At 50.0% G+C, this 13,553-nt stretch overlaps 1 protein-coding gene and 1 long non-coding RNA gene across 6 annotated transcripts in view; both read left to right on the top strand.

Annotated features, from left to right (window-relative positions):
• Positions 1 to 13,553, top strand: part of MAPK4 (mitogen-activated protein kinase 4) — a 148,754-nt gene that overhangs the window by 106,789 nt on the left and 28,412 nt on the right. The window lies entirely within an intron of this gene.
• LOC144315363 (uncharacterized) lies at positions 8,556 to 13,077 on the top strand. The gene is made up of 2 exons (XR_013381050.1): positions 8,556 to 12,379; positions 12,792 to 13,077. It is a non-coding gene; the product is annotated as an uncharacterized LOC144315363 (long non-coding RNA).

Raw genomic sequence — 13,553 nt, 5'->3', positions numbered from 1 at the left:
TTCTTGCTTCCTTTTCCTCCTCCATGATGTCTTGTTTGCCTATGCTGTCCATCACACACCTGACACGATCCCCGTGTTGTCTGAGGCAGCAGGAAAGGAGGAGCCTTTCCTTGTTCTGCCTGCTGCACCATGCTTGTCTCTCCTGTGTCCCCAGATGTCCTGGACAGCTGGCTTCCAGGGTGTGGGAGACCCTAGGGTATGGTCGTGAAGATGGTATTGCTCTACCTTCTATGCAGAATGACGACCATCTGCAGAAAACACGTGTCCTCCTGGCAGTGAGCTCAATTAGGCAGCTGTGAAAAGCAGGACTCATGTTCTTGGGGATGAATTTTTATCATTTCCCATTTTCCTAGTGGTCCCTATAGGCCTTTTGTCTTAGCTCTATTCTATGGTCACCAGCTGCCCTCAACCCTGACCCTGACCTATTTGCAAATGCTAATGAGAGAGCGTAAACAGCTGATGGCTCCTGTAGCGGGAGGATCAATATCATCATATCTACCCTGAAATTTTTCCTGGAATTCATAGTAATGCACTCTGGGAGTTCTTTCCCACCAGTGATAACTCTGGATCCTCATAAACCCTCTGAGGGCGGCAGGTCAGGTTAATTATTGTCCTTAGTTGATAACTGTGAGGACTAGGGAAACCCTGAGGCTCATCAAAGACCCTAATGAGAAACAGAGCCTGGACCAGACTTGCCCCTGGGGACCTGGACAGCAACGGATGCAACTGGACTCGGCTCCAGAATTCAAGGTCTCACAGGTACTTTCTGTGATGAGAAGAGGGGAGACTCATGAAGTGGGGAGCACTTGCTTCTGCTTTCCCCATGAAGAAAGCCGGAGAACAGAGCAGCTTTGTGACCTTCCCTGGGGCCCACAGTAAGCAAAGGTGGTGAGGCCTGGACAGGAAATTGCAATCCTTGTGTCCTGGTTCCTTCCTTTTCTCTGTGGGCCCCACACATTCTCCCACTTCTCACAGTGCTCGCACCTTCCCATGTCCACCTGCCGTCCTCCCCAGCGCTCCTGCACAGCTTTTTCCTTCTATCTCTCCCCACTGGAAACTTACTGGGGCCAGGGCCTGCTTCACTGCCCCAGTGCACAGCTATTTGGGAGAAGGCTGCCAGCTAGGGTGCTCATTTCAGTAGAACAGTGGTTTCTTTTGGCCTTCAAACTAATTTTATGGAGACGTAATCAACATACTGTACAATTCACCCATTTAAAATGTACATTTCACTGGCTTTTAGTAAATTCAGAGTTGTGCATCTGTCTCCAGAATCAATTTTTATTTTATTTTTAAAGAATTAATTTATTTGAAAGAGAGAGCACGCATGAGTTGTGGGAGGAGTGGGAGGAGAAAGAGAACCTCAAGCAGGTTCCATGCTGAGCAGGAAGCCTGATGTGTAGGCTCAATCCCACAGTGCTGACTGAGATCATGACCTAAGCAGAAACCAAGAGTCGGACACTCAACCGACAGCCACCCAGGTGCCCCTACAATCAATTTTTTTATGTATATTTTTTTATTGGAGTTCAATTTGCCAGCATATAGTATGACACCCAGTGCTCATCCCATCAAGTACCCCCCTCAGTGCCCATCACCCAGTCACCCCATCCCCCCGCCCACCTCCCCTTCCACTACCCCTTGCTCGTTTCCCAGATTTAGGAGCCAGAATCCATTTTAAAACATCTTCATTCCCCCACACACACATAAAACCTCAACCCTTTGAGTCATCACTCTCTATGGTCTCCATCCTCCCCTTCTTCAATCCTGGGCAAGAAATCTACCGTCTTTCTTTATGGATTTGTGTATTCCTGGCATTTCATATAAATAGGATTGTATGGTATGTGGACCTCTGTGACTGGATTCTTTCTTTTCACTTTCACTACTATGTTTTCAAGCTTCATTCACGTGGTAGCGGGTCTCACTGATTCACTTCTGTTTATTGCCAAATGACATCCAAATATTTGGACACACCACATTTTCTGTATCTGTTCCTTGGTTGATGGACTTTGGGGTTGTTTCCACTTCTCAACTATAGTAAATGATGCTGCTGTGAACGTTCATGAACCAACTTTTGTGGGTCCATAGGTTTCCATTTTCATTTGTCTTTGATACAAACCTAGGAGTGAGATTATTGAGTCATGTGTTACTGTTTGAGGAACTACCAGAATGTTTTCCAACCTGGTGGCACCATTTTACATTCTCACCAGCAAGAAGGGTTCAGTTTCTCCAGATTGTTAGTAACACTTCTCAATTTCTGGTTTGTTTGTTTTTATTCTGGCCACCCTAGTGGGTATGAGGTGGTGTGGCATTGTGGTTTTGATTTCCATTTCCCTGGTGGCTAATGACATTGAGCATCTTTTCGTGTGCTTATTGGCCACTTATAGACCTTCTCTGGAGAACTGTTTGTTTAGATCGCTTGCCTGTTTTTAATTGGGTTTTTTATTATAGAATTGTAAAAGTTCTTTATATATTCTAGATATAAATCCCTTACAGATATATAATTTGCAGGAAAAAATTTCTGTTATACTGTGAGTTATCTTTTGCTTTTTTTTTTTTCTTAGTGTTGTCCTTTGAAGCACATTTTTTTTTAATTTGGATGATACCCAGTTTATATTTTCTTTTGTTGTTTTTGCAATTGGGATCTAATCCAAGGTCATGAAGATTTACATCTATGATTTCTGAAAGTTTTATAGTTTCAGGTCTTATGTTTGAGGCTTTGATCCCTGTTGAATTCATTGTTGTAGATGATATGGGAGAGAGGTCCAGCTTCATTCGTGTCTCTCCTTATGTCAGTACACTATCCTGATAATTAAATGTTTGTAGTTTTGTAGTTTTTAGAATCAGAAGGTGGGTCTTCCAACATTGTTCTTTTTCGTGATGGTTTTGGCTCTTTGCATCATGAAGCAGAATGAAGTGCTGATATGCATGCTACATCATGAATGAATCTTGAAATCATTTAGCTAAGTGACAGTAGCCAGTCACAAAAGGCCACCTGTTGTATGATTCCATGTCTGTGAGCTGTACAAAATAGACAAATTCATAGAGACAGAAGATAAATTAGTGGCACTGGGGGCTGAGAGTTGGGGAAAAATAGTGTGACTTCCAACGAGTATGAGGTTTTGTGTTGGGATGATGAAAATGTTCTGGAATTAGTAATGATGGTCCTGCAATGTTGCCACTATACTAGAAACCACTGGATGGTATGTTTTAAAATGGTGAATTTTGGGAATCCCTGAATGGCTCAAGGTTTAGCACCTACCTTCCACCCAGGGCATGATCCTGGAGTCCTGGGTTTGAGTTCCACATCGGGCTCTCTGCGTGGAGCCTGCTTCTCCTTCTGCCTGTGTCTCTGCCTCTCTCTCTCTCTCTCTCTCTCGAATAAATACATTTTAAAAATCTTTTTTAAAAATTATCCTTTAATAAAATAAAATAAAATAAAATAAAATAAAATGGTGAATTTTCTGATATAGGAAGTATATCTCAAAAATTTTTTTAAAGAACTAGTTAACCTAAATATCCCTATCTCTACTTTAAAAATGAATGTGGGGGGATCCCTGGGTGGCGCAGCGGTTTAGCGCCTGCCTTTGGCCCAGGGCGCGATCCTGGAGACCCGGGATCGAATCCCACGTCGGGCTCCCGGTGCATGGAGCCTGCTTCTCCCTCTGCCTATGTCTCTCTCTGCCTCTCTCTCTCTCTCTCTGTGTGACTATCATAAGTAAATAAAAATTTAAAAAAAAAAATGAATGTGGGGATGCCTGGGTGGTGCAGCAGTTGAGCGTCTACCTTCTGCTCAGGGTGTGACCCCGGGGTCCTAGGATCGAGTCCCGCATTTGTCTCCCTGCATGGAGCCTGCTTCTCCCTCTGCCTGAGTCTCTGCCTCTCTGTCTCTGTCTCTCTGTCTCTGTCTCTCTGTCTCTCTCTCTCATGAACTAATAAACGATATATTTTAAAAATAAGAAATAGAAAATGAATGTGTAGTTAGAAACCCTTCCACAAAGAAAACTCCAGACCTAAATAGCTTCACAGGAGAATTCTACCAAATTTTTAAGGAACAAAGAGTACTAATTTTATAAATTATTTCAAAAAATTAGAAAGGAATACTTCCCAATTCATTCTAAGCATTAGAGTGATAGCAAAGCCTGACAAAAACATTACAAGGAAAGAAGACAAGAGATTAATGTTTCCCATTAAGATAGGTGCAAAATGTCTAAATGAAATTTTAGGACATTGAATTTAACAATATATATGAAGAAAAATGCATATTGACGAAATGTGTTTTATCTCAGGAATGCAAATTTGGCTTAATATCTGAAAATCAGTGTTATGACCATTTTGAAAAATGTTTTGGCAGTTTCTTTAAAAGTTAAATTTACATCTACCATATGATCCAGACATTCCACTTCTATTTACCCAAAAGAAATGAAAGTGTATGTCCATGCAAAGATTTGTATACAAATGTTCATAGTAGCTTTGTGTTTCATAGAGGAAAAACGGGAAGCTACCCAAATGTCTATCAGCATTCAGATGCACAAACTGTGGTATATCCATACAGTGGAATTATCACTTAGCAATAACAGGGAATGAACCATTTGCAACAATGTGGATGGATCTCAAAGTAATTATGCTGAATGAAAGAAGTCAGACCTAAATGAATGAGTGAATAATGAAATACTGTAAGATTCCATGTATATAGAATTCTAGAAAATGTCATCTACAGTAATAGTAAAAAGATTAATGGTTGCCTAGGGATGGAGAGAGGCAAAGAGGCATGGAAACTTCTAGGGGTGACACGAGTTGATTGCTTGGATTGGTGATGATTTCACAGGTGCATATGTATGTCAGAATGTATCAAAATTGCACACTTTAAGTGTGTGCAGTTGTGTGTCACTCAACAAAGCTGTTTTAAGGTAAAAATATTCTTCAATCAACAAGTATTTCAATGCCAACTACAATCTAGCTTCTGAGGACTGAAGCTCAATACTCCGGACGAGGTCCCTGACTTCATGGAGTTTGTATTTAGGTGAGAAGCTTCTGTAGACTAGATATCCTTAACAGTCCCAGAGTTTGCCACAAAACTCCTTCAGCCTCAGACAGAGAGTTCTCGTCCTCCCAGATGTGTGGGAAGGGGGGCAGCGCTGCTGGACGCGGGGCTGCGTGGAGATGGAGCAGCCACAGAACAAGGGCTGGGTCACTCCTCTACCTCTCTGGACATCCCCCTTCAGCCGCAGACTCACTATCCGTGTTCCCACCCTGTCCAACAGGAAGTGGGTCAGGTGTGCTGCCCCTCTTAGCAGAGCAGAGCGCATGCAGCTGCTGAGCTGGACAGGTCCACACTTGCACACAGAGGGTGCCACGTAAACATGGGGAGCCAGGGGTGGATAAACTGTGGAGAGAGAGAAAGCCTTGGTCCAGTTGCTGGAGAGCTCTCTGGCCAATGTTTCCAGTCCTTAGGGAGCTTGACTCTGCTCTTGCCCCTTGTCTGCGCCAAATACTCCTGGAGGAACCCATCGTTTTTGCTTAAACTCTATTGAGTGGCTTCTGTTATTGCAACTAAGAAGAACTTTACTCCCTTCATTCAGCTGCGTGGCTGCCTGGAGCCATCTGAGAAAGTGTGACTTGTCCTTCTGCTCCCCTCTGGCCGGTGGGAAGAGTTGAGACCGAAGCTGCAGGTTCTCAGTAGTGAGACCAGTAAAGCCAGACAGCATGAAGCCATGGTCCACCTTGGACTCTGCCCCAAGTCTTCCCCACAGCACTCGGCGGGGATGGCCTGGAAGGGAGGGGTCCCGGACCGAGCGAGCGAGAGCCCCAGAAGGCCCCCGTCCCAGGCAGGCTCTTCTGCTTGCTGGCACATCAGTCCACCTGTCTCTGCTGTTTCAGACCATCGGGGTGACATCCTCAGCCAACAGTCTGATCTGGCTTCTCTCGACAGCCTTTTCTTTATCGATGGCAGAGAAGGACGGGGGTACCCGTACTTTCTAAGCCACCCCCACGCCTACGTGTTTTAGATCCAGGTATGAGCTGATAAGCAAATTATACTAATCACCCTCTGGATGAGCATCTCACTACCATCAACAGCTTGAGAAAGTGAGCTAACATAGCCTGACATGTTTCAGATGACCCGAACTCACACAGAGAACAGGGCATTTGGGACAAAAACTTAAAGAGCTTTAAACAGAGATTATAAACAAAGAAACAGAGATTCTGCATTGGGCTACTATTTAAAAAGTTCATTTTATCCCAATGAGAAGTTTTCTGTGATCAATGAGGTGAAGATAGTAGTTAAGGTAAAGTATAATAAAATAAAATCATTTTATTTTTGGAAAGAAGGTATACATATGTGTCAGGAGAGAGGGAAGGAAAAACAGGAGTGGGGCTAAGTTGTAATTCCCCTGTAGGACATGGGGTTGAGGGTATCCTGAGAATCAGAAATGATTTTCACTTTAAAGTTTACTTCTTTAATGATGGAGTCATTTAAAAAATGAACCCGTGCCACTTTGCAGTTAAAAAATAAAATCTAGGGGCACCTGGGTAGCTCAGCTCAGTGCATGACCCCGGGGTCCTGGGATCGAGTCCCACATCGGGCTCCCTGCATGGAGACTGCTTCTCCCTCTGCCTGTGTCTCTGCCTCTCTCTGTGTCTCTCAGGAATAAACAAATAAAATCTTTAAGCTATATATATATATATATCTTTTTTTCTTCATAAAAATCTGTCCTGCAAGACAGCAGAATGAGAGCACCAGAGATGAGTCAGCCAGGAGGGCAGGGCAAGCCTGAGAAGGGCAGGGCACCAGGTTGGTAGGGAAGGAGCAGGGGTTTGACTTAATTCTATAACAGAATGATTCCTGATCAGCTGAAATTTGACATTTTTTTTACTTTGTGATGGGAAAAAATTAGGAAAGCCTGTGCCACTGGACTTAACAAATACCAGGACATACTGTGTGCCAAGCCTACCACGTGTGTGTGGGACTTCCCACACACTGTGCAGTGTCACTGACGTGCCCATGTGGCGGCCAAGCAGAGGCAGTGACCCAGAGCCAATCATCCTCAAGTCAGAGTCCAAAAAGAGAAGGCAGCTGGCCCGGAGAATTCTTCTGCAAAATAGGTTTCTATCTTCTCAGGTTTTACTTAAAGGGTTTCCAACAAGTTCTGGCCCAGTGCACCTCTGTGAAGGAAACAACTTCAGGGGTTTAAGGGAGCGGGCATGTCTGGAGCCGGGGCCGATGGCAGACAGCATTCTGGAGTTGGTCGAGTCTGTCCTCTCCTGGTCTCCCGTCTGCATCCCTCGGCCCTCAGTGGAGCTTCCATCCAGTCTGCTGCCCACCCCCGTCCCTCTTCCCGTGCTTCCTCATCCCCACAGGAGCGCTGCGAGGAGCTTCTTCCTTCTTCTCAAAATCCTCCATGGATCTTAAAAGGGAAGCCGTGGTCAGTCATTTGCACGTCCATCCACACAGCCATCCAGCCCAGCGACATCTGTATTTGAAGTTTGACCCCTGGCTGTGAAACCAAAAGTTGAATCCCCGGGAAGGGGATTTTCAGGCATCAGCCGGCAGGTGGAGGCAGTATTTTTCAAGGAAGCTTCCTGCTGCTGCAGAAATCATACCACCTCCCTGTTCAGTGCCTGTAGCCCAGGTCTTGGGTACCGTCACCACCCAGTGCTGGCTGGCTTCCCCTGGACTCTCTGGAGAAGATTCACGTCATTCCCCGTGGACTACTGGGCACGTGTGAAGTCTTGTACAGGCCATCGCAGCTTCTGTGGGTGAGAATCTGGACCTTCAGGATTCAGCAGGGCCTTGAATTCACTGTATGTAATAATGCCCCAGAGAAAGGATTCTACAGAGTAGCAGTCAGGGTATGAGCCCTGATTCTATTCCTTAAAAATTGTGTGACCTTGAGCAAGTTATTTATCCTCTAAGGCCAATTTTCATACCTGTAAGAAGGAAATAACAGCACCCATTTCACAGGGTTGTGCTGAGGATTGGAGAGAGTGAAGAATGCCAGGTGGTTAGCACAGTGCTTGGCAGGAAGGCAGTGCTCCGTGGACATGAGCCCATCTTACCGGGTGGAGCAGAGCCAGGGCGTGTGGGAAGAAGGGAAGCGAGGACCGAAACCCAGAAGCTGGGGTAGGACAGCTGCGCAGAGCCAAGCTGTTTCTATCAGCTTGAGCGGCGGTCTCTGCTGTCTGTGTGGCGAGCTCCGGTGGGGCTGGCTGGCGACTCCCACGTGCAGGATACGTTTTGCACTTGTGAGCAAGGGCCGCGGGCCCGTTATCTACAGCCTCGTTCGCCTGGGCCACAGGCGAGCTGGAAGGTGGAGGGGCTCTCAGCTGCTCACCAGACAGTGCACAGCCCGCACCCATGGGCCTGTCTCCATCTCACCCGAGCCAGCAGCCGGCCCTCACTTTGCACCCGATTCCCAGAAACTGCATGATCTGGTCGTCGAATCCACGACGGCGTGGAGGCAGCAGACGAGGGACCAGACGGGCACCTTAGAGCAGAGAGAAGTGACGGCTGGTGGTCTGACAAGTAAGGAGGCAGAAGAAAATCCAAGGGTGGGCATCAGAAGTGACACCAGCAGGCTCTGGTGTGGGCTTTTGCCTCCCTTTGGTATCTGAGAGCCGCGGGAGGGCTCCAAACACGCTCTTCAGAGTCCCGGCCCTGCAGAGGGCTGTGAAATCACAGCCTATTTGAAGAAGCCAGTTGTGTGTATGATGTGAGTGGCGACAGGACCTCAGATGGGGCCTTCCATGTGCATGGGCTCCCATGCACTGGCTGCGCATCCCGTCGCCCGGTCACCGAGGGATTCCCATGGTCACCCTGCGGTAGAGGCGGGGCTGTGGTTTTGCCTCCTGTTTCACAGATGACGAAGCTACGACCCGTGGTGGCTGACTGCCTGCGCTTCTGTGGCTTCACTCTAGGACTTCCGACTTGGGGTCCAGTGCTCTTTCCCACGCAGATATTTCCAAACTTCCAGGGAGCCTGCGGGTTCCTCCCTGGGGGCTGCTGCGGGGGTACAGGGGGGCCCACGGGCGGGCCTGTGACTTCCTGCCTCTGACCCAACAAGAAGTGCTACGTATTTAGCAGCAAGAGACTTTGGGTGGGAAAAAATCAAAAGGTCCTCCTGCTTAGAAGAAAAGATAAGAATGAGACAAAAAGAAAGCTTTGAAGCTCCTGGAAATGGTGCCCTGAATATTTGGGGACCGTTTGCATCCCAAAATGATTGAAATCAAAAGACTGTCACGGGACCATGTGCACTGGGTACACCTGCTCTTGGCACACTCAGCCAGCCTGCAGGCCATCCCCCAGGGGTGCCCCAGGCCTGTGGGACTCAGGTTCTCCGGGGATACCCCAGGGGGGCACTTCCCGGCCTCGTTTCTCCGCAGCCACCTCCCCATACAGGCAGGCTGCCCGGGGCCGTCAGTCAGTGCCTTTGGCATCCTCACCATCCGACAAAGCCCTGTCGTAAAGTCTTCCAGTGGGTTCCTGGCTGCAAGTATCCCCCTAGCTGTGAACATGTGATACTCACTGGATGAGCGACAGGTGTCCTCCTGCATCTCAACAGCGGCCCCCTGCACACCCCGAGTACAACCCCACACAATCTGTTCTGCAGGTGGGACTGTCAGGCCCGACAAAAGACATCCTGGAAGAGTCATTTGCATAGAGAGGGCTTCGGTGACCTGCGTAGGTGGCACTCAATCACCCAGGGAGACCTGACCTCCTTTCCCATCTCAGGCTGTGCTCCCTCTGCCTTCACTCTGCACCCACAGCAGCACCCTCACTGAGACATGGAGAGGATGTGAGAGGGCATCCAGGTGTTGGTCCTGAGCAGGCCACCACTGTCATCATCCCCAGATGCTGCATGGAAGAGCTGTGCAGGGTACTGGGGGAGGGCAGTTACACTTCTCCCTCAGCCGGGCACCTGAGGAGACTGATCCGAACTGAACATTCGTCACAAACAGCATGGATCCCTCTCCTGCATCAGAGGACGGAACTGGAAACATGGAACAGGGACTGAAGTGTCAGCCAAGCAGACAGGCGGCAGGCCATACCTGGTGTGAAGTGAGTGCAGACAGGCTTTTCGGTGAGAACTTTCTTTTCCCATGCCCCCTGCTCCGGCCCCAGTTTTCTTCTAAGTTAGAGGTTGTTTGGAAAGAGTATGTGGGCATGAGGTAGGCTCACTGGCTGTCAGGATCCAGGTGGGACAGGAGAGGAGGCACTGCAGCAGGGCCACAGCAAGCGCAAGGTGGCAGACAGCTCTCGGGGAGCAGGGCATGACCCCGGGGAGCAAGGAGCAGAGGCTGGGAGCGTGGGCAAGGGGCAGGTCAGAAGGAACCCGGGGAGCCCGGCTGAGGGCTTGGGCGCCGCCAGCCAAGGGACACCCCTGAGGCTGCCCTCACAGCAGAGCGGGGAGCACCCAGTGGCCTCTGTTGTGATGTGTCCCACCTTGATTTCGGCTCAGGTCATGCTCTCGAGGCCGTGAGATTGAGCCCCCATCGGGCCCCACACTGGGCACAGAGCCTGCTTAAGATTCTCTCTGCCTCCCCCTCCCCAACCCCCACTTTCTTTCTTAAAAATAAAAATAGACTGGGATCCCTGGGTGGCGCAGCGGTTTAGCGCCTGCCTTTGGCCCAGGGCGTGATCCTGGAGACCCGGGATTGAATCCCATGTCGGGGTCCCGGTGCATGGAGCCTGCTTCTCCCTCTGCCTATGTCTCTGCCTCTCTCTCTCTCTCTCTCTCACTGTGTGCCTATCATAAATAAAATAAAATAAAATAAAATAAAATAAAATAATAAAATAAAATAAAATAAAAAAATAAAATAATAAAAATAGACTGAGGGAGGAAGGGCAAAGGGCCCTGTTTGGAGCAGGTGCTCCATGTGTTTCTGTTCGGCCTTAGCAACACCCTTAGGAAGTGTCCCCTCTGCTGTGCAGATGTCGGCAAGGTTACGTCACCAGCACGGAAGCTCTGGTGCAGGACGTGAACCTGGATCCCACGCTCGTGTTCACGACTCAGGCCCACGGTGTGCGAGGTGGCTCTGTGTGGCAGGGGTGCGGGCCACAGGGAGACCCCGGAGCCCTTCAGCACGCTGTGCCCCAGTGCCCGAGCAGAGAAGAGACACCCAGGAGGATCTGGGGGGAATTTGATGTCTGCTATTTAAAAAAATGTGTCCAAGTCATTACTGTGGGGATAAACTTCACCCTTTGAAGGCGGCTGTAACATGCCCCACGTCCCGTGGCTCGCAGGACAGAGCCCTGCGCCTCTCACTTCTGGACGCTGAGTCTGAGACCAGGCTGTGGCCAAGCCAGGTCCCCCAGGCGCTGTGAGGGCAGCCCCCACTCCTGCTGCTCTGCTGGCAGCCTCTGGCATTCCTTGCCTGGTAGACGCTCCATCCGTGCCTTCATCTTCACCTGGCTTCCTCCCCGAGAGGGCGACTGCGTCCAAATCTCCGGTTTTGATAGGAACACCAGTCATCCTGGGTTCAGGTCCATCCTGTGACGTCATCTGAACTAATCACGTCTGCAGTGACTCTGTTTCCAAGCCACCCCTGACCTGGAGTTGGACACGTCAGGGTAAGGGCCTGTCTCCAGAGGACCGTCCTCACTTCAGTCATCAGCCACAAGCTCCGGTCTCCCAGGCCACCTGCATGTCAGACCAACCAGCTACCAATTCGGGGGCTCTGCTATCCCCTCATTGAAATGATTCCCAGAACTCAGAAGAAGCCCTGTACATATGACGACAGTGTTATTATGAAGGATACAACTCACAAGCAGCAAAGGAAGAAATTTAGAAGGCAAAGCCCAGGGGGGCCCACATGTGAAGCTTTGTCACCCTCGCAGCACACAGGTGTGTGTCACCAACCAAGGGCGTCCCTCAGCCTCCAGTGTCCAGAGTTCTCACTGGACTTTCGCTACAGGGGCGTGGTTGAGTGAATCCTTGGCCATCTGAGCGAACTCAGTCTCCAGCCACGCGCCCCCTACACTCTAATCTGTCGCCCATCCCAGCCTCTAGTCACATGGCCAGACCTATGCTGGGACTGTCTGCAGGCCCACCGTGTGTGACAAGGGCCCTCCTGACACTCAGAACATTCCAGAGGGCTTAGAGGCTCCCTCCCAGGACCTGGGGATACAGACCAGCCAGACTCTTTATTACAGAACAGCACCCAAAGTGACTCTCACAGAACACGGCCTGCGCGTCACACACACCCTTGTAAGCGCTTGCCCTGGAGTTCACTACCGCAGTGGGAATCAATGACCCGCAGGCCACCCGGCAACAGGTGCTTGTACTACAGTTTTGAAGACCACACGCTCCCACAGTGCCTTGTTGTAAAGAGCGCAGCCCAGATCCTCACCGTGTAACCGTCTGCCACGGGTTGCAGGACCTGCCAGGTGGGCTGCTGGAAAATCCTGTAGAGGGTGGGCTTGATCTTTGAGGCCCACCCCCACCCCCTGGGCAACCCCCCCTCCTCAGAGCCTGGCCGCCTCTAGGTGTCCAGGGCCCCTGCACTGCCCTCCCTCCCTTCACTCCCCAAACACCTTCGCGACGCATGGCTGAGTGCAGGGAACAAAATCCCTGCCGACTCTTTGGGGGAGGCAAGGAATTTGCTCTTTTAGCTGCTCCTCTCAGAGTGAAACCAAGGGTTGTGGCCCTTGGTAGAGGGATGTAAGGCGGTCAGGTGGCAAGGGGAGGTCAGAGGCCCTTCCTGACGGCCAAAGATTGTACCGGCTTGTTTCGTAAGGAGGGAAAGAAACATCCTTGAGAACCACACCGGCTTCCCCTGTAGCCGTTCCCTCTTCACAGATGCTCCGGGGTGCCCGGCCCTCTAGACAACCTGCCTCAGGCCACGAGAGAAGACAGGCCCTGCCCTGATTTACCTCGAGGAAGGTTCCTAGACTATGTACCTGCTTTCCTAGCTCGAAAATCCTGACGGCATGCCTCCCTATCCTCCACGTCCTCTTTTCTGGCCCTTTGTCCCCTGGTGAGAGCCGCGTTCACCATGGAGCTCGTGAAGCCCAGCTCAGGACCTCTCACCGCGTGTCCACACATTTCCATGTTGTGTGATGTTTGCAAGCCGAGCTATTTGGCAGCGGTCGGTCAAAAAGTGGTCTGTTCCCGTGCTGAGCTGCCCTGTAGCATGTCTCTGCTCATGTTGGGTGGAGCTGGCATGGCTCAGCGTGCGGGAATCTGACCAGGAGGAGGCTGGCTACGGGCACACTTGGGTGAGCTTAGTGGGATGTATTTACATGGTTCGCAGTTACTTCTATCTGCCCTTCAGTGGTTGCGATCGTCTTACTGTGGGGATCGCTCCCAGGAACCCTTCTGTGGCCCCTGAATCAAGTCCTGGAGCGACATCACACCACAACACAGGGTCTACCTCCAGCTCATAATGTGTGGCCACACCCAGCCCAGCCCTGCGCACAGAGCCTGGCCAATGACTGCCACCAGTTCAAAGGGAGGGAGTTCGGTCACCGCTTGAGCAAACTGGAAACGCCCCCCCCCCCCATCTTAGAGCGTGTACACAAAGGAGGGCTTAGTAGCATTTTCCCCAAGCTTGACAGTGAT

Source organism: Canis aureus, chromosome 6 (genome assembly GCF_053574225.1).
Source record: "Canis aureus isolate CA01 chromosome 6, VMU_Caureus_v.1.0, whole genome shotgun sequence".
NCBI lineage: Eukaryota > Metazoa > Chordata > Mammalia > Carnivora > Canidae > Canis > Canis aureus.
The sequence above is the reverse complement of the archived record's forward strand: the minus strand, read 5'-3'. Positions and strand labels throughout refer to the sequence as shown.